This window comes from Anabrus simplex, chromosome 1, assembly GCF_040414725.1.
Source record: "Anabrus simplex isolate iqAnaSimp1 chromosome 1, ASM4041472v1, whole genome shotgun sequence".
In the NCBI taxonomy this organism is placed as follows: Eukaryota; Metazoa; Arthropoda; class Insecta; order Orthoptera; family Tettigoniidae; genus Anabrus; species Anabrus simplex.
Genome location: NC_090265.1, coordinates 733,164,521 through 733,184,241, shown reverse-complemented (window position 1 = coordinate 733,184,241; position 19,721 = coordinate 733,164,521). Strand labels below are relative to the sequence as shown.

Below are 19,721 nucleotides of genomic sequence, written 5' to 3'. Positions count from 1 at the left end.
CACATAGCAACGATAGGTTGTTACCTTGACTTTCTCTGGCAACACTGACAATCTGAAGGAGACTATGAACGCACCCGTGGCAACGTCTTCACCGTTGACTCCGACGCGTGTCACGCCACGGCGCTTCATGCCTTCCATCAATTCATCGTCAGTGTTCAGAATAAGATCACGGTGGAAAATAACTCCACGAACCAGATTCAAGGCTTTGTGCTCATCCACATTGGTCGCCAAAGTGGTCGCACTTAAGCAACCGATCTGCTTTGAGCGCAGTGCTCGTCTTTAGGAGCAAACCACCATTGCGCATTTTCTTCAGGTTCTCAAGTTCACCGTATACACCTTCAATGTGTCGACTCAAAAGAATCGACTTCACCAGCTTGAAATCGTGCCCATCGGTTCTGGTAGCAACCAGGAACCTAGGGAAGCTGGAACCCAGACTAATACGCTCCGCTTGTTCCCAAGGGGTTGACCCCTTTAGGGAATGAAAAGTTAAAGACTTAGGTAGCGAACTACCCGCGGTGGCAGGCGTAAGTGATTTCGACGCCATGCCCGAAATCATCCTCCCCAAATGCCACCCACTCCGATCAGGGGTCTCTGTAGCCGAACCAAGCAGCCAAGGCAATACTCACCTGGTCTGTATTGCCCGGGGTCCGATGTTGGACGATGCCTAATACGGGAGGACTGAGGCAATGAGCACGAGGACTCCCTTCCTGCAGTCACCCACAATAGCATGTACCCCATAGCGTGTACAGAGCACTAAAAATTGGGAAAAATAAATAAAAATAATGAATATGTCCTTCTAGCGTTCGGCTGTGCGGGGACCTGTGTTATCAGGCGGATACTACTGCCCGAGTTCATGACACTCCCACCCGCCGCTTCCTGGGTGACCGAGCTCGATAGCTGCAGTCGCTTAAGTGCGGCCAGTATCCAGCATTCGGGAGACGGTGGGTTCGAACCCCACTGTCGGCAGCCCTGAAGATGGTTTTCCGTGGTTTCCCATCTTCACAACAGGGAAATGCTGGGGCTGTACCTTAATTAATTAAGGCCACGGCCGCTTCCTTCCCAGTTCTAGCCCTTTACTCTCCCATCGTCGCCGTAAGACCTATCTGTGTCAATGCGACGTAAAGTCAATAGCAAAAAAAAAAAAAAAAAAAAAAAAAAACCAGCTTCCTAGGTGGTTACTGACACGGGCTTTCGAGCGTAGTCGCACACGTAGGAGCTCCATCGCCGAGCAGCACGCACATCAAGAATTTTGGAATGGTCTACAACTGACTCTCGAAAAAAACAATAAAAAAATAAATAGGGGACCTTGGCCACATGACCCTTTTAGTCGCCTTCTACGACAGGCAGGGATTACCTGTGGATGTATTCAGCCTCTCCCATCCACAGGAGGTCCAACACATTGTACCAAACCGCAATCCATGTCCGCGCCTAGGTCGCCCGTTTTTGTCGCCTCTTACGACAGGCAGGGGATACCGCGGGTATATTCTACATGTGCGTCCCCCACCCGCAGAGGGTGCCAGGAAAAAAGCGAAAGACCATAGCTAAGAGTTTAGACGGGCCCCGTGGTCCCTAGTAGGCCAAAACGAAGCGAAAAAAGCCAGTATGATCAGTCTGCCTCGTTCATTCATATCAACAAAAAAAATCTTACATTCCCTTACAATATTCTAATCGTCCTCGCTGACGTTTCATTTTACTAACGGCCAACTGAGCATTAAGTCAAAGTTTAACATTACAACCGATAGCAACAGTATAAACAACTGATGCAGGCCAAAGAGTATTTATTGCAGACAACAAAGCACGATGCGAACAAATCCAAGGAGGACAATTTTATCACTGCCCCATCGTCGAAATTGGGAACCGAGAGGAGTTGGAGCTCTCAGCTCGCATTAAGTCTGTATGTGCTCGCAGTAACATGCCATTTCTCTGTCTAATTCATTGTACCGAGAGAGTTGGTCGCGCGGTTAGGATAGAGTAGCTGTGAGCTTGCATTCGGGAGATGGTGGGATCGAATCCTCCGTCGGCAGTCCTGAAGATCGTTTTCCGTGGTTTCCCATGTTCACGCCAGGCAAACCTTCAATGTGTCATTGCGAGGTTAAATCACTAACAAAATAAATACAGTAGAACCTCGATATCTCGAATCACCTCGGAAGCTAAATTTTTGAGTTATCGAAATCTCGAGATATAGAGAATACCGCTTTCAAACATGCATAGCACATAATTGAATCATATATATATATAGGTTTATATTGAATACATCATTTTTAACAGTATTTAAAAATATACAAACTATTTTACGGCACCACTTTAATTATAACCCTTATTATAGTAACTTTTTAGAAGACAGGATGGATACAATATATACAGTAGTGAAACAAGAACAAGAACATCGGTGAAACAAGAACCTCTGTTAACACATTTGGAAAAAAAAAATGTTACTCTTCTGTTTGTTATTGTTAACCTTTCCTCCCTTCACGTTGAAACTTCTCGTCAATACCACGTAGCCGAGATTAATAAATAGAGCTTGTCATTCGCGACTTCGGGGGTTGCTTTCGTACTTGACCGGTAATTAATTCACACGCAGCGAGGCTTCGCCGATTTTCCGATCATTAGAAGTAAACCTTTATTTACTTGTTGATTGTTCTTCACAAACCACAAATGCCTTACTGCACAGTTAATGTTGCACAAAATTCGAATTGCAGACTATTTTTTGCTTAAAAAATAATCAGGAAATTCGTGTAATCGAATTTCGAGCAATACACGTGCAATACACGTGAAGAATAAGACAAACGGCCGGGAAATTTAAGTTAAGTTACTTCGAAATACTGAAAATTCGCGTAATGGAGATTCGAGATGTGGAGGTTCGACTGTATATTCTATTGTAATTATTAAAGCTATGTTAGGAATGAACTCTTATGAATGAAGCGGTGTGCATAAATCACGTCATGTGAGACGAATGAAGAAGGGTCGTTTACCAAGGATAATCCATTATTGGGTCATGATGGGTAAGAGAAGTAGAGGGAAACCAAGTCGACGATGGTTAGGCTCGATTTCTAATGATCAGACATGGAATTTAAATGGTGTACTAGCAGTTACCCGCGGTTACGCTCGCGTGGAGTCGTTCCTCGGTCCTGTACTAAGACATGTGAAATTCCCTGAAGTATAAAATCTCGCCGAAAAATTGAGCTTCATTTCCCCGGAACTTTTTTGTAAACCACATATGTGGTACCTATTCCCTTTTGGGGCTAAGATGACCAAGCTACATAGAAATGTACAAGTGAGAAAAAGTCTTCTCTCAAGCCGAAAACAAAAATAAACTTGTTTCTTAATTTTTAAAGGAGATTCCAAATACCAATGTTTACGTCTGTAACATGTGAAGTTCTTGACATATATTCATTTTAAAATGGACACCATTTTCACTTCTACCCCTCCCCCCAACTTAACTGGATTTTCCGATAGCAAAAAAAATGCTTTCCTTATTTGTAAAGGAGAGTCCAAATACTGTACCAATTTTACTATGTAACTTGTTAAAGTTTTTGAAATACTCTCAACTCTCGATTAACCGGGACAATGTAGGGTTAAGGCTTCCCGGATAAGTAAAATCGCGGTTAACCCCCCAACATTTAAAAATAGAACAGTCGTACTGAAAGTACAATTAAAGTGAGACTACTGTATTGTTTGTTATTAACGTACCCAATACGTAGCATTTAGCACAATTAATAAATGGGAAAAACAGCACGTTTCGTTGAAACTAATAAGACAAAAGAAAAATATTCAGACTACCTAACTTTACTGTTTCTGAAAATAATCAGTCATGGTTTTCAGCTTTTGTGTCTTGAAACACTTTCTTTATTTTGCTTCTCAAGTTTCTCAATATAAGTTTTTCGGTGACGAGAGCATCGTCCTGGCAATATTGTTTCGACCATTTGTAATTCTGTATTACTGTAACTCCTAACACTCGTGCATTCTTAGCGTTTTTGATATCGCGGTTAAGCCGCAACGCGGATGATCCGATTACGGTAAACCGAGAGTTGAGTGTATACCTACTCATTTTAAAAATTCAACCCCTTTTTCACTTATCTTCACCCCCTTAAGTAGATTTTTCGAAAACAAAAAAAAATACATGTTTCTTTATTAGTAATGGAGATTCCATGTACCAATTTCACGTTTGTAACGTCTTCAGTTTTTGAGATATAAGTATCCTCATAAAAAGGATTCAAACCGTTTTTCACTTATTGGATTTTCCGAAAACAAAAAAAAAAATATTTTTAAAAGAGGTTCCAAATACCAATGTTCACATCTTTAAACTGTTAAGTGTAGGCCTATGAGATACAGATATCCTCATTTTAAAATTTCATTCCTCTTTTCACCCCATAGCAATAGAATATCCGAAAATCCTCCCTCAGTGAGCATGTACACTGTAATATAAATGTATCCCCAAAATTTCATGTTTTTATGTCCAGTAGTTTTGGCTCGGCGATGATGAACCAGTCAGTCAGGACATGTTATTTTATATATTTATATAAATAAAGCCTGCCCTCAAACAAAGTTGTATATCACCACATGAGTTCTGCAGGACTTTTGTGTTTTAAATGCACGACAACTCGAAATATACACTGTATTGTAAAAATACACTGTCAAGAAAGGAACATGTGTACTGTTGTAATTCAAATGGCCTCGGAATACAGACGCCAGCCCCGTGGTGTAGGGGTAGCGTTCCTGCCTCTTACCCGGAGGCCCCGGGTTCGATTCCCGGCCAGGCCAGGTATTTTTACCTGGACCTGAGGGCTGGTTCGAGGTCCACTCAGCCTACGTGATTAGAATTGAGGAGCTATCTGACGGTGAGATAGCAGCCCCGGTCTAGAAAACCAAGAATAACGGCCGAGAGGATCCGTTGTGCCGACCACACGACACCTCGTAATCTGCAGGCCTTTGCGCTGAGCAGCGGTCACTTGGTAGGCCAAGGTCCTTCAAGGGCTGTAGTGCCATGGGGCTTGGCGTTTTTTTTTTTTTTTTCGAAATACACACATAATAGGCTACTCCTTTTAAAAACAAACTTTGGAACTGCACACTCAGGCCTTAAAGGAAACACATATTTCAGTAATAAACTAGTTTGTTAAATAGTAAATGTATTATCTGACATATTGTTTATGAAAAGAACGTTACGCGAATATAGTCCCTAAAGAACTGGCTACGTGATATACACGCATGTCATGAATACCAGAACACCTTGAAAGACTAGGGATAGGAAGTTCATATTCACAGGACATGTGCATTAATATGTTCTGAAGAAATGATTAGCATTTGAACCATGTAGGCCCTCAGGTTCAGGGTCCACATCGATATCTCGGCGCACCACCACGACTGGTAAAATATGCCGGCGGCGGCTCTCGTAGTCGCTATAAACCGAAGGTAATGGATCAGTGTGACTCGAGCAGACATGCAGGATGCCTCACAGACGTATGCGAGAACCGTAACGTCAAATGAGTGAGTTTGAAAGAGGGCGCATTGTTGGCATGAGAGAACGTGATGCATCCATCCGGGAAATTGCTCTTCGTGTGGGACGAAGTGTGTCGGCAATGCAACGGGTGTGTACAGAATGGTTCACAGAAGGCCGTTGAACACGACTAGATTGGCCTGGTTGTACCACCCAGACCACCCCCCGAGATGATCGACACCTCATTCGAATGGCACTAAAGGGCCGATCTGCGACCTCCTCGGCTCTGGCGCAACAGTGGAACAGGGTAACACATCGTACACTCTCAGGAGTGACAGTCCGTCGCCGTTTATTACGGTCTGGCTTACCGGCGCATCGTAGGGGAGGACTGAAAACTTTTTTTTTTTTTTTTTTGCTAGGGGCTTTACGTCGCACCGACACAGATAGGTCTTATGGCGACGATGGGATAGGAAAGACCTAGGAGTTGGAAGGAAGCGGCCGTGGCCTTAAGGTACAGCCCCAGCATTTGCCTGGTGTGAAAATGGGAAACCACGGAAAACCATTTTCAGGGCTGCCGATAGTGGGATTCGAACCTACTATCTCCTGGATGCAAGCTCACAGCCGCGCGCAGGACTGAAAACATTTTAGTAGTAGTGATAGACTTGGGTTTCTTAAGCGACGATATGGAAGTTGACCGCCCGCCTGTCTAACTTTAATCTGGACCACAACTTGATAATATTGTATACACTTTTCTTCTATGTTTAACTTGTCTACTGCAACACTAATTGTTGAACATTTTGTGCCGTCTTGTACAGGAATTCCCCACAACACAGCAAGGTTACCTTTCCAGTCTCTCTTTGTATTGTGATGTCACAACCATCCGTGTGCCTGAGGGGGCCATTCCTAGTCGAGACGGTCCGCCAAATATAGCCCAACTCAGAACCCGACTGGCTGGACTGTTAGCATGAGGGGCGGGATTTTGATAACACGATGAATGCCAAAATAAGACCTAAAAATCCTCAAAAATGACCCCATAATATCAAAGAAAATATATATTTACCCAAAATAGTAAATATGAACATTATCCACATTACCTTTAACTCGTAATGAAGTCTATGCAGCAGGTGCTTAGGGCAATAAATGTGTCGCCACTGCGCATCAGGCGCCAGGCAGCTGACTTTAGTTCCCTCTACGGAATCTGGGCATTACCGACCGGAACATCTTGTCTCACTCGTCTCTCACCGCGTTCCTTCCCGCTCCACCAGTCAAAGACGTTCTCCACATTCCCCGTCCAACTTCATGGCTGGCCTTTGGTCACAGGGTTCGATTCCCGGTAGGGTCGGGAATTTTAACCATCACTGGTTAATTCCGCTGGCACTGGGGCTGGGTGTATGTGCAGTCTTTATCAAAATGGCATCCTCATCACGACGCGCAGGTTGCCAACGGCCGTCAAATCAAAAGACCTGCACCTGATGAGCTGAACATGTCCTCGGACACTCCCGGCACTAAAAGCTATACGCCATTTCATTTCTACATTCCACACACTCAGCACTCAGTACTTCACCGATCTTTTCTAATCCGCCTCCCAAGTCTCTTTAACACTATTCTTTTTATTGTTTGCTTTACGTCGCACCGACACAGATAGGTCCTACGGCAACAGTGGGATAGGAAAGGGCTAGGAGTGGCCGAAGCCTTCATGTAGGTACAGCCTGGTGTGAAAATGGGAAACCACGGAAAACCACCTTCAGGGCTGCCGACGGTGGGATTTGAAGCCACTATCTCCCGGATGCAAGGTTCAACTGCGCGCCCCTAACCGCACGGCCAACTCGCCCAGTCTCTTATGAGACAAGACCTTGATACAGCATTGAGTAAAACTATATTCCCGAGGGGTGTAAACAAAATCTTAAGAATAAGTTGATGTGTAGCGGCTATACCACCATCTTGCCCCACGACGACTTGGCTATGAACATAGACATTCTGATAGTTTTCGATTTGGACAGTTGTGTACCTAATCTTATTACTCACTGATTATGTGTGTTATATTTTACTACGAAAGTCTACAAAATATGTTAATTAGTTTGTTGACAGTACAAGTGTAATGCGTTCATTGTAACTTTGTACTTTATTTTTTCTAAGATTTTGCTTTACATCGCACGACACTCATAGGTCTTATGGCGACGATAGGATACGACAGAGTTAGGACTGGGAAGGAAGCGTTCGTGACCTTAATGTAGGTACAGCCTGGTGTGAAAATGGGAAACCACGGAAAACCATCTTCAGGGCTGCCGACAGTGGGGTTCGAACCCACTATCTCCCGAATACAAGTTGACTGCTACGTGCCCCAAACCACGGCACCACTTGCTCGGTCTTGGGATTTGTAAATAAATTTATGTCATCAAATAATAATAATAATAATAATAATAATAATAATAATAATAATAATAATAATAATGGAAGCGCCTGAGAGAATAATACTTCAGTCCTTTCCATTTTAATGTAGTTCTTACAAGCAAAATAACTGAGCACCTGTAGTCCTATGTAATCCACTGATATTTCTGATACTGTGCGTTTATGACGACCAGCATGTTGTTAAATGATAAATCTCATATTTGCCGCCCCTTCCACTTCACTGTATTTCTCAGAAAGGTAATCTGACCATCTGTAGAACTCGCCGAATTGTGAAATATCTTTCTTCAATGGACAGCTGAAACTTTCTTTATCTTTGCATTCCATCACTTGAAATGACTCACACACGAACAAATAAAACTCGCACAGCGTGAAACGAAACCAAGTAAGTTTGTTAGTACTCGAGCACTTAAACAACATGACTTCAATGAGAATGTGTACCTACTACAGTGATAATACCTTCCACTCTCATCGCGAGCCCATCCGGATTAAAAGCGATATGTGGTCATTCTCTAGGGATGTGGATTATTTTAAAAAAAGTACGGGTAAGTGTGGTAGAAGGTTCATTTATTTCACAGTTTTCAAACAGTACTGAATCTTTCGATGTTTCAGTTGTCCCAGTTATTAAAAGTTGATTACTCTAAGTAAATTTATGAGAATGATTAGATAATAACGCAGAACAAAGAAAAAACGAATTGCTGAAAATGGCGAAATAGAAAAAAGGAGACCTAAAATTAAAATATGGCGAAAAAATGAAAAAGTTACTGAAGTTAATAAATACGCATTTCTGCTCGGAATTTAGGCCCTATATATCAGCCTTACTAATAAAAAAAACCCTTATACAATTGTTTAACACTTGTATAGTTATACATTGAATAAACCCTGTTTAAGCATTGCATATTCTTCTAATTAATAAACGTGGTATATGCACTGTATTACTATACTACACGTACTGAATATACTCGTTCCAAGCCGTAGGAATCTCTTCCAGCAGTTCACTGGAGTATTTCGTCACGTTCACCGCCTTTATGACTGCTTTTGCTCGTTATCTAGCAGCGAAACCTTCCGAAAAGCCGCGTCGTACCACGAATAGAATAGAATATTCGAATAATCAGGAACAGTAATACAGTACTGGCGACAAAAGGATGCCATCAACAAACTTAAATATATATAAGCATTGGGCTAAATTTCTTTGCACTATTTAACAAGTGATTCCTAGGCACTGTTTCCGAGGTTACGTTCTGAATACCTTCTTGATTTTATATCCCACAAACAAAAAAGAATCGCCCGGTACATTTCAAAAAATTCTTCCCAGAACTGGCTATTGTCATCAAAAATCACATTGTAATTCGAGATAATTAACTCGCAAAGAAATACTTCAAAACAATATGCAGCTACCGACTAAAGAAGACGGTAAGCCGGTCACGAGTTAGAAAAAAAACCCTAGTTTGAGACGAGTTAGCGGAATGATCAGGCTCTGTAGAACCGCGAACACCGATGCAACCACAAACAAACGCCCGCCCCCCGAACACACTCCAGCTGGTCAGTACGACCAAGGTCACGGACCGGTTTAAAGTACTGTAGCTATTATAGTCTATTAACATATGTCGACCGACCCTACCTTTATAACAGAATCGGGACAAATTCCAGCATCTTTAAAACTACTCACCACACTTGTTGCCTGGCCAGCTATTCACTTCTTCTGTAACACAATATGAAAGATGACTGACTGGGGTCAACACTCTGTTGACTCTTTACTTAAATTGTACATGATCCGGTTCCAAAACAGTGAGGTCTTGAAATATGCTCGCCAATTAATTAAATATTGTAATGCAAATAATACAAGAGCCTCGGGGGATCAATTGGCAGCGCACCGACCTCTCACCGCTGGGTTCTGTCGCTCAAATCCCGGTCACTTCATGTGAGATTTGTGCTGGACAAAGCTGAGGGGGGACAGGTTGTTCTCCGGGTACTCCGGTTTTCTCTGTCATCTTTCATTCCAGCAACACTCTCCAATAGCATTTCATTTCATCTGTCAGTCATTAATCACTGCCCCAGAGGAGTACGAGAGGCTTCGACAGCTGGCACAACTTCTATCCCATTCCTGATCCGGTCGAATGACAGGAAACAGGCTGTGGATATTCAATGCAAACTATATAAATGCTGCAAGAGGATTGTATTAATTGTACAGACTTTTAATGAAGATGCTTAAATCGAATATGATCAGGAAACAAACGCATATTATTTTTTTCAAAATAAATAGGCCTACTGTACTGTAATTTCATAAATACAGTGCGTATTATAGAAGAACTCCAGACTTACAGTTGTCGTATCCCGGCCAACAGGTGAGACGCCGAGCGGTGAGTGGAATCACCTGATGGCTAACAACAGTACTAAAAACGAAAGGGATATAAGATGGTAATTTATAGGCGTTAGGTAAGTTGGTTGTTAAGAGTTGAAACTCATATGATTTCCTATATATGTGCGTATATTGACAGATGATGTACAAAGAATATACACGTACAATTGAAGTCGGTCACGTATTGTGACGTACTGGAACTAGCCTTCCTCAGAACGGCTACTCCAAGTAAATGCAAGTGGACTCTAAAGCATTAGAGTCCCACTGAAATGCTAAGCGATGTTAAAAACAGAGTATCGTGAAATCTCACAGAGATTCCTCAAGCTTTAAGTTGCCAACTACGATAAAACCCAGAAGAACTCGGGCTTAAGTCGAGAATCAAAGTATGAATGGTGAATACCAAGTGTTAGCACCACCGTTCAACCTGATCTACTAAGAAATATTCTAAGTAGCGAGACCGCTTGGAGAATTGATCGCAACCCTCTAACGTGAGCGGAAGGCAAGGCTCCCAAAGCGAAGACTAATGCAATAAGACGCTTGTTCCTTCAATTACATACGTATTTAAAGGGACTAGCAATATGATATGAGGGTCTCCCCTCCTCTCAGATAAAGCCTTACTGGCTTACTATTGGTGCTACCACCTCCCCCATGTATCTCAAATCCCACACTATGCACGTGGCAATATTTATTAACATGAACTTGACTTCTCGCCCTTAAACCTATGCTCATAAAATAACTCCCCCATTTCTAATACTTGTCATCATAAACATGACACTGCGTCCCGTTTCACTTAATTGGGTCGCCCATTAATTTTAAGTATGGTATCCTTCAAACTACCCCCTTTTCTTGCCATCCCCAGACGACAGGACGTGACTTTTTAGATTTGTCCGTATCGACTTCCTCGTGAGACCTCTTGACCTCACACAACTCTGTTTTTAACTGTCATTCTATATCACCCCCAACACATGGCTGCTCCGACAGCAAGGCCAATGGATTGAGTTACCAAAATAATCACTATGTATTACTTATGTGCTGCTACTTGATGAAGGTTCGTGTCCCTGGACATGACACAGTACAGTACACTGCATTTATTTATTTATTTAATGTCTGGCTCCATGGCTAAATGGTTAGCGTGCTGGCCTTTGGTCACATGGGTCCCGGGTTCGATTCCCGGCAGGGTCGGGAATTTTAACCATCATTGATTAATTCCGCTGGCCCGGGGGCTGGGTGTATGTGACGTCTTCATCTTCATTTCATCCTCACCACGACGCGCAGGTCGCCTACAGATGTCAAATCAAAAGACCTGCACCTGGCGAGCCGAACATGTCCTAGGACACTCCTAGCACTAAAAGCCATTTCCTTTATTTCACAAGGTAATTAATCAGTCCGTTTATCCTACAGGATTGGTTTTCGCCGGACTCAACGAGGGATCCCACCTCTACCACCTCAATGTCAGTGTGCTGGAACGTGAGAGATACGGTCAGCGATAAAACTGGGGTGGAGGACCAGTACCTCGCCCAGGCGTCCTCACCTGCTATGCTGAACAGGGGCCTTGTGGGGAATGGTAAGATTGGAAGAGACAGACAAGGAAGAGGAGGAAGCGGCCGTGGTCTTAAGTAAGGTACCGCCCCGGCATTTACCTGGAGAAGTGGGAAACGACGGAAACCACTTCGAGGATGGCCGAGGTGGGAGTCGAACCCCCTCTACTCAACTGACCTTCGGGGGCTGAGTGGACCCCAGTGTTGCCAACTCCAGCGACAAGTCGCTAAATCTAGGGGATTCGGGAACCTTGTTAGCGACAAAATTTTATTTTTCCGATTAGCGACTTTTCTGGGGATTATTCAAGCACTTTAGAGGGAAAACTGGTGAATTTCATAGCAGTAAAATTATCAATTTAACGGTATAAACTGCAGTTCAGTACGTGAATGTTTCTGACCGGTTATTTTTTAATCTGGACTTCCTTGTATATCATTTCATGTGATTTTATAATCACATCATGACATCATTCGGAAATGCCTCTTCTTATCTGCTGGATGACATCATGCGTAGGCGCTGGGAGTTAATACAGTATTAACGCAGTAGATTAGTCAGTCATTCGATTTTTTATTTTTTGTCTCTTAGTTACGCAGCGGACGGAGGTGATTCGGGCGCGCGCGCTAAGAAAATGAATCGATCTCTTCGCAGCTATCAGTGCAATAATAAGTTATGTTGTGATCTGTGTTTATTCTTGAAGTCATTCATGCTTTGTTACGTGTATTTACGCAAATTTACACGTGCGATTACAAATATTCATTTTCATATTTTCTTGTTTGTGAACTGTGTTTTTGTTTTTTGTTCAACACCATGGGTAAGCCAAAGTATCAACAAAACTACCGTAAAGACTGGGAACATCAGTTTAAATGGTTAAGACCGGTAGATTCTGATAAGTCCAAAGCCTGCTGCATCTACTATAAAACAGAACTCGTCGCCATAAGACCTATCTGAATCGGTGCGACGTAAAGCCCCTAGCAAAAAAAAAAAAAAAAAAAAAAAAAAAACAGAACTGTATGCTAAATATAATGATTTAAAGAAACATTGTTTATTGCAGAACACTGCTCATTGTTGACTGTAGATCACTTGTCAGAACTGTGTGTTAAAAATTTTGGCGATAGTTCTAAAGCAGCAGATCTCCGTTTACACAGAACAAAATGTACTGAAGTAATAAAACATGTACTAGCACCATATTTTGTTGAGGACATGGTTTCTGATATTGGCGATCAGGGTTACAGTTTAATAATAGATGAGGCGACAGATATATCCGTTACTAAGTTGTTGGGTGTCATAATTCGTTACTTCAGCGTCAATATGAAAAGGATAGTACCGTATCAAGATTTTTAGGTTTGGTAGACTTGCCAAATGGCACAGCACCAGCTATTGTTAACGCAATAGGAATACTCTTACAGCAACTGCAGATGAAGCCTGCTAATTTATTAGGTATAGGTGTAGACAACGCTTCCGTGAACACTGGGCTGAACAATGGGGTATATGAACTTATGAAAAAAGAGCTTAATATTCCTCATTTGAAAATGATTAGGTGCGTGTGTTATTCCATACAGCTAGCTGTTTCTCATGCTACGGAGGACACTTTGCCACGTATTGTTGACTTCATTGTCCGTGAAAGTTACCTTTGGTTTGCTCATTCCAGCAAGAGACAGGGCATTTACAAGCAAATTTACAATGCAATAAATAGTGAAGAGCCTCTCAAACTTTTAAAAGTTTGTGAAACAAGGTGGTTATCCATTGAACCTGCTGTTCGGCGAATTGTTGAACAGTGGGATGAGCTCAAATTACACTTCGATATAGTAAGGACACAAGAAAAGTGTTATACATCAGAGATGTTATTCCAAATGTACTCTGATTAATCAAACAGATTGTTCATGACTTATCTAAAAAGTATTCTGCATGAGGTCCAAAAAGCAATTCAAGTATTTGAATCTGAAAATGCAGACCCCACTCGTTTACTTGATGATGTCATGAATCTTATACAGTTTTTAGGAAGGAAAATCCTTAACCCAACTGCTCGATTTGATCTGTTTTCTCCATCAAATGAGATTGATAGTTACGTGGACCCCAAACCCTATCTGGGTTATGAGTTCGAAAAACTGGCGGACACTCTATCAGTAGAAAAGGTAGAAGTGGTTAGGGGCCGCTGTATTAACTTCACAAAAAATCTAATTACAGAACTAAAAAATAGGCTGCCGAACAATTTTCAAAACCTAAGAAAAATGGCTCTCCTTTCTATTATAAACTGTCTGAATGCTGTCAAAAACCCAATATTTGAGTTAGCGGAAGATATGGGTTGTATTGTTTCAGATATAGATCACATTGAGAATCAGTGGCGTAATTTAAACGCAATAAAGTGGAGTCAAGTTTCAAATACCACAGATTTCTGGGTAGAGGTGTTGCAGTATAGTGATTCGGCAGGACAAAATCCCTTCAAGGAACTAGCTACTTTTGTTATGGAAATTTTGGCTCTCCCGCATTCAAATGCCGAAGTAGAAAGGCTCTTTAGTACACTTGGTATTGTGAAATCTAAAGTGTGAAACAGAATGAAAGTCGAAACAGCAGCATCCATTTTGCAAATCAGGAATGCGCTTAAGTGCCTAGGAAAAACCTGCCATTGCTACGAAATCCCAGAGAAGCTCGTCAGGAAGATAGGAACGGCTGAACTATTACCTGTTCCATCAACAGCTCAGCAACCTTCCACTTCACAGGCTACATCGTTTGCTGAGGAGGAAATGGAAGACGATGAAGACGGAATAATTTTTCTGCATAGGTATTTCCATTTTATTCATGTTTACTGGTAATTTTATGTTAGCGACTTTTCTTGGCGACTTTGACAAAAATTTGGCTATTTTTAGAGACTTTCATCAATGAATTTAGCGATATTTTAGGATGTACAGTTGGCGACACTGGTGGACCCCGTTCCAGTCCTCGTACCGCAGAGGGTGGGGTGGGGGCAGCTAATCACCATTAAATCACACAGGCGGACATAGTGTTGGCGCCATATAGGACACCTACGCGTCTAACTCATATTAAGATGAATTCTAATGATGAACACGGCACTAATGCCCAGTCCCCGAATAAAATTCTAATGATGAACACGGCACTAATGACCAGCCTCCGAAGATGAATTATAGTGATGAACACGGCAGTAATGCCCGGCCGCCAAATAAGATTAATTCTAATGATGAACACGGCACTAATGCCCAGTCCCCAAATAAGATGAATTCTAACGATGAACACGACACAAATTCTCAGTCCCCGAAACATAGGAACTAACCAATGAAGGTTAAAATGCTTGACCCCGCCGTGAACCAAAGGCCAGCACGCTAACCATTTAGCCGTGGCATTGTTGTTATTATTATTATTATTGAAAAATATGTTGACCAGTTCTGAACGGAACAAAAGGTGGTCAACTGACACGCGTTTTACTGCATCAACCTACTTACATAACAAGCTCAATGAACGCCGGGAAGGATTCAGTTTCACCCAGTGAAGCAGTGGGAAAATTGTATTTATTCGTCTTGTGCGGTATGTCAACAGATAATTTGCACAAAAGCAAGATGCACACACACGGCACAGTAATGAAAATCTTGTCTTCGGCAATAAAATAATGACCGAGTGAGTTGGTCGTGCGGTAAGGGTCGCGCAGCTGTGAGCTTAAATTCGGGTATAGTGGGTGAACATGGTTTTCCGTGGTTTCGCATTTTGACACCAGACAAATGCAGGGGGGGCTGTAAGATAATTAAGGCCACGGCCGCTTCCTTCCCACTACTACCCCTTTCCTATCCCATCGTCGCCATAAGAGCTATCTGTGTCGGTGCGACGTAAAAGCAAATCGTAGACGGGGGGGGGGGGGGAAAGTGTTATCGGTTCTGTCCCACTAACTACTGTATATAGTTCTGGTTACCGAAAAAGCTGAGGTGCTGGAATTATATCCCCAGGATATTCGAACACCTTGATATACAACGGAACTATGCCAGGTTGGGCTCAGAAGGCCAGAGCTCTACTGCCTGAACTACTCAGCCCAACATAAATATGTTTACTGAAAATGAAATGGCGTATGGCTTTTAGTGCTGGGATATCCCAGAACGGGTTCGGCTCGCCAGGTGCAGGTCTTTATATTTGACACCCGTAGGCGACCTGAGCGTCATGCCGAGGATGAAATGAAAACAACCCATACACCCAGCCCCCGTGCCATTGGAATTAACCAATTAAGGTTAAAATCCCCGACCCGGCCGGGAATCGAACCCGGGACCCTCTGAACCGAAGGCCAGTACGCTGACCGTTCAGCCAACGAGTCCGACAATATGTTTACTAAAAATGTATTACTGGGTAAAGAATGCTAAATCAGTTTACTGTCCAGGCTTGGCTTTTCCCTCGGACTCAGCGAGGGATCCCATCTCTACCGGCTCAAGGGCAGTGTTCCGGAGCGGGTGACATTTGGTCGAGGGATGATACAAATGGGGAGCAGGACCAGTACCTCACCCAGGCGGTCTCACGTGCTATGTTGAACAAGAACCTTGTGGGGCATGGAAGGATTGAAATCTGTTAAATAATAATATTGATTAATTTAAATATTCATTTCTTACCAATATATTTTGTATAGGAGCAAAAGTATAATTCTTTCCCATTAAAAATACTTATTAGCGTGTGTATTCATACTAAAATCTCAAGAGGTATGGATATTTTATTCTGGGAAGGTTTGAAGAGATAAAACAACGAACAGGGAAGGAAGCGGCCGTGACCTTAAGTTAGGTACCATCCCGGCATTTGCCTGGAGGAGAAGTGGGAAACCGCGGAAAACCACTTCCAGGATGGCTGAGGTGAGAATCAACCCCCCTCTACTCAGCTGACCTCCCGGGGCTGAGTGGACCCCACTCCACTCCTCGTACCACTTCTCAAATATCGTGGCAGAGCCAGGAATCGAACCCGGGCCTCAGGGGGCGGCAGCTAATCACACTAACCACTATACCACAGAGAACAGATGATTCTTTAATTTTTATTATTTTTATTTTTTGCCGTAACTACCTGCCTAATGTTGCTTTTCGACATGGTGTTGTATAGGATCCTATCTAAAGAACCAGAGAAACAAGGAAATGCTATTTGGTCCTTGTTTCAATGACGGTGAAATCCTGACATTCGCCTCCCCACGGTAGAGAGGGGGCAACGACTGCATATAAAAATTATATTTTATATGCAGACGGCTAACGAATGAAGGGACCGATTATCACAGTAGAGAGGGGGGTAACGACTGCATATAAAAATTATATTTTATATGCGGGCGGCTAACCAATTTGGTCAACGGCATTGGGATGCAGAAGGCAACGGGAAACCACTGCATTAAAGATCCTCAGAGATATTCCAATAAATTCACATGGCATGGCTGGCCGTGTGGATCGCCTAAGAAGAGTTGTATAGGATAATATGTCCATACCTCTTGAGATCTTAGTATGAATACACACCTTAATATGTACTTTTTAAAATGGGAAATAATTACTTTTGCTCTTATACAAAAAATATGGTAATAAAGGGTGAATATTTAAATAACTAATTATTATTTAGCTCATTTAAACTGTAGTCCTTGCTTATCCCTTTCAATCCTCCCATCCCTCACAAGGTCCTTGTGCAACATACCACGTGAGGCCACCTGGGAGAGGTACTGGTCCTCCTCCCCCAATTTAACTCCGACCAAATGTTTCACATTCTAGGACTATCTTAGAGACGGTAGAGGTGGGATCCCTCCCTGAGTCTGAGGGGAAAACTAACCCTGATGTGTAAAGGGAATTAAATAAATAAATTTAACTATCAGAAATCTGTTAAAAATATACATCCTATAACACTTAACTCAAGTAAATACATATATACTGCAATAACGTTTATTATTGTTATTTATATTCACACTATAGCTATTAATGTTAACTGGCAGTCAGGCAACAGAAATTTTCTTTTATCCGTGAGAATGTTTGATTTCATCTCAAACATTTCTCCGTTTCACTCGGCCAAAGAGCCGCTTGTACGGCTGTCAGCCCGTCTTCTTGATTCGATTTTGAGAATGTTTTTCTACTTCACACGAAGTTACAGGAGCAAACTTCATTGCAGTGATCTCTAAAGCTGAAAAACCAGAAATGTCGCGATAATTTTCATCTTTCAGAATACTACCAACTTCACGTAGAAATTCCAGCCCTGGATTTCTTGGAAGCTATTTTACCTATTCCTACTTCCCCTGGTGTAATTTCCGTCACAGCCAGTTTACAGACATCAAAAGTAGTGGACAAAACGACTCATTGGCTGAATGATCAGCGTTGAGGCCTTCGGTTCAGAGGGTCCCGGGTTCGATTCCCGGCAGGGTCGGGGATTTTAATCACGTCTGATTAATTCTTCTGACCCGGGGACTGGGTGTTTGTGTTTGCCCCAACCAATTCGTCTTCATATTCATACAACATACTACACTACCAAACACCGCAGAAACACGAGGGAGTGATTATATCCCTCCATATAGGGTTGGCGCCAGGAAGGATATCCGGCCGTAAAACATGGCCAAATCCACATGTGCGGCACAGTTTGCACCCGCGACCCCACAAATGTCGGAAAAGCAGTAGAAAAAGAAAAGCAGGGCAAAATAATTCCTCTTTCCTCCAGTCGTGATACAGTTGATGGCAGTCCTAAATTTGTTTTGATGTTAATAATTAGTACGTTTACATGGTGATTTGAGATCGATTTGAGTACACTTACCGTATTGAATACAATCCCCGTTTACATTTGGTAAGTAGGCTATTTGATTATCGTATTGAATCCGCCAGGCAACATCGACGTATACGGACGATGCAAAATGTAGTAAAATCGATATCACCTTTTAGAATTTAAAAACGCCAAATGCAGTAGAAGCCCGGGAGACAACTTTCAGTTTTAAAAGTATGTGTGGTATTCCAAATGTACCGGTAATCGGTTCAATAGATGGAACGCAATTCCAATTTCACCCCCAACAGAAGGTTATAGTGATTTTGTTAATCGCAGGGCTGGCCGTCTTATAACATGATTGCAGTTGCTGATCATTTAAACAGGTAAATATGTAAGTATATTTACTGGCTTATTATGGCCTATTTGTTATTGCGACATAACTTTGATGATGATTTCGTCAGAACAAATATGGAGAGTGTGTGCAGTCTTTTTAATACGATCTCAGTGCGATCCGCGTTTACATAGAACTGAATTCGAACCGAGTACGATACGATCCCAGATTTTACCGTATCGACCTTGAGACTCAATCCGAACTGAGTCCCCGTTTACTTGGTGTTTTCAATACGGTATAAGTGTACTCGGATCAATGCATGTAAACATACTAAATGTCTTGTCAACAACAATGCATTGCAAAGATTTACGGCGGCAAATGAAATTAATTTATTTGCATTGTTGTACCCATATGAATATCAATATACCTACAGCATTATCTGTTGTTCTATACCAAATAATAAAAAATGCAATTATGTATGTCAAGAATATCAGCTTATTTTATGTGTGCATTTATATGTACCATAAAACCTCTGCCATTCGGTTTCAAATATAACAAATCGTCTTTATTTCTTATGGGCAAATTTTATCTTGAAACAAGCAAAACATTATAAATATGCCAACATCCACCCTTGTATTTACACGACGCTAATGAAATGACCAAGCAAAAAGAAAGGTAGACATTAATAGACTTAGTCTAACTGAATTATGGTGCATGATTTGTTAAAAACCAACAGTCCACATACCTAACCAAAATGTTTTCAATAAAAATGTTAACTACCTTAATAGAGAAACTTTGAACGACGGCGAAGTAATTATAGGTTAAATTTCGAAAACCCTGTTTAAAGTTGTCAAGGTTTTTTTTTTCGGGGGGGGGGGGGGGGGCGGGGCTGAGGTGGTCAAGTTTCTTTTCGCGGGGGGTGGGGGGTTTTACCCTTTCGTAATTGCATTTCTGCCAGGTCACGAATG

General features: G+C 42.1%; 2 protein-coding genes across 2 annotated transcripts in view; one reads left to right on the top strand and one right to left on the bottom strand.

Annotated features, from left to right (window-relative positions):
• LOC136856859 (zinc finger protein 83) overlaps positions 1-19,721 on the top strand; it is a 214,685-nt gene that overhangs the window by 32,998 nt on the left and 161,966 nt on the right. The window lies entirely within an intron of this gene.
• Positions 1-19,721, bottom strand: part of LOC136857447 (zinc finger protein 91) — a 117,411-nt gene that overhangs the window by 96,902 nt on the left and 788 nt on the right. The window lies entirely within an intron of this gene.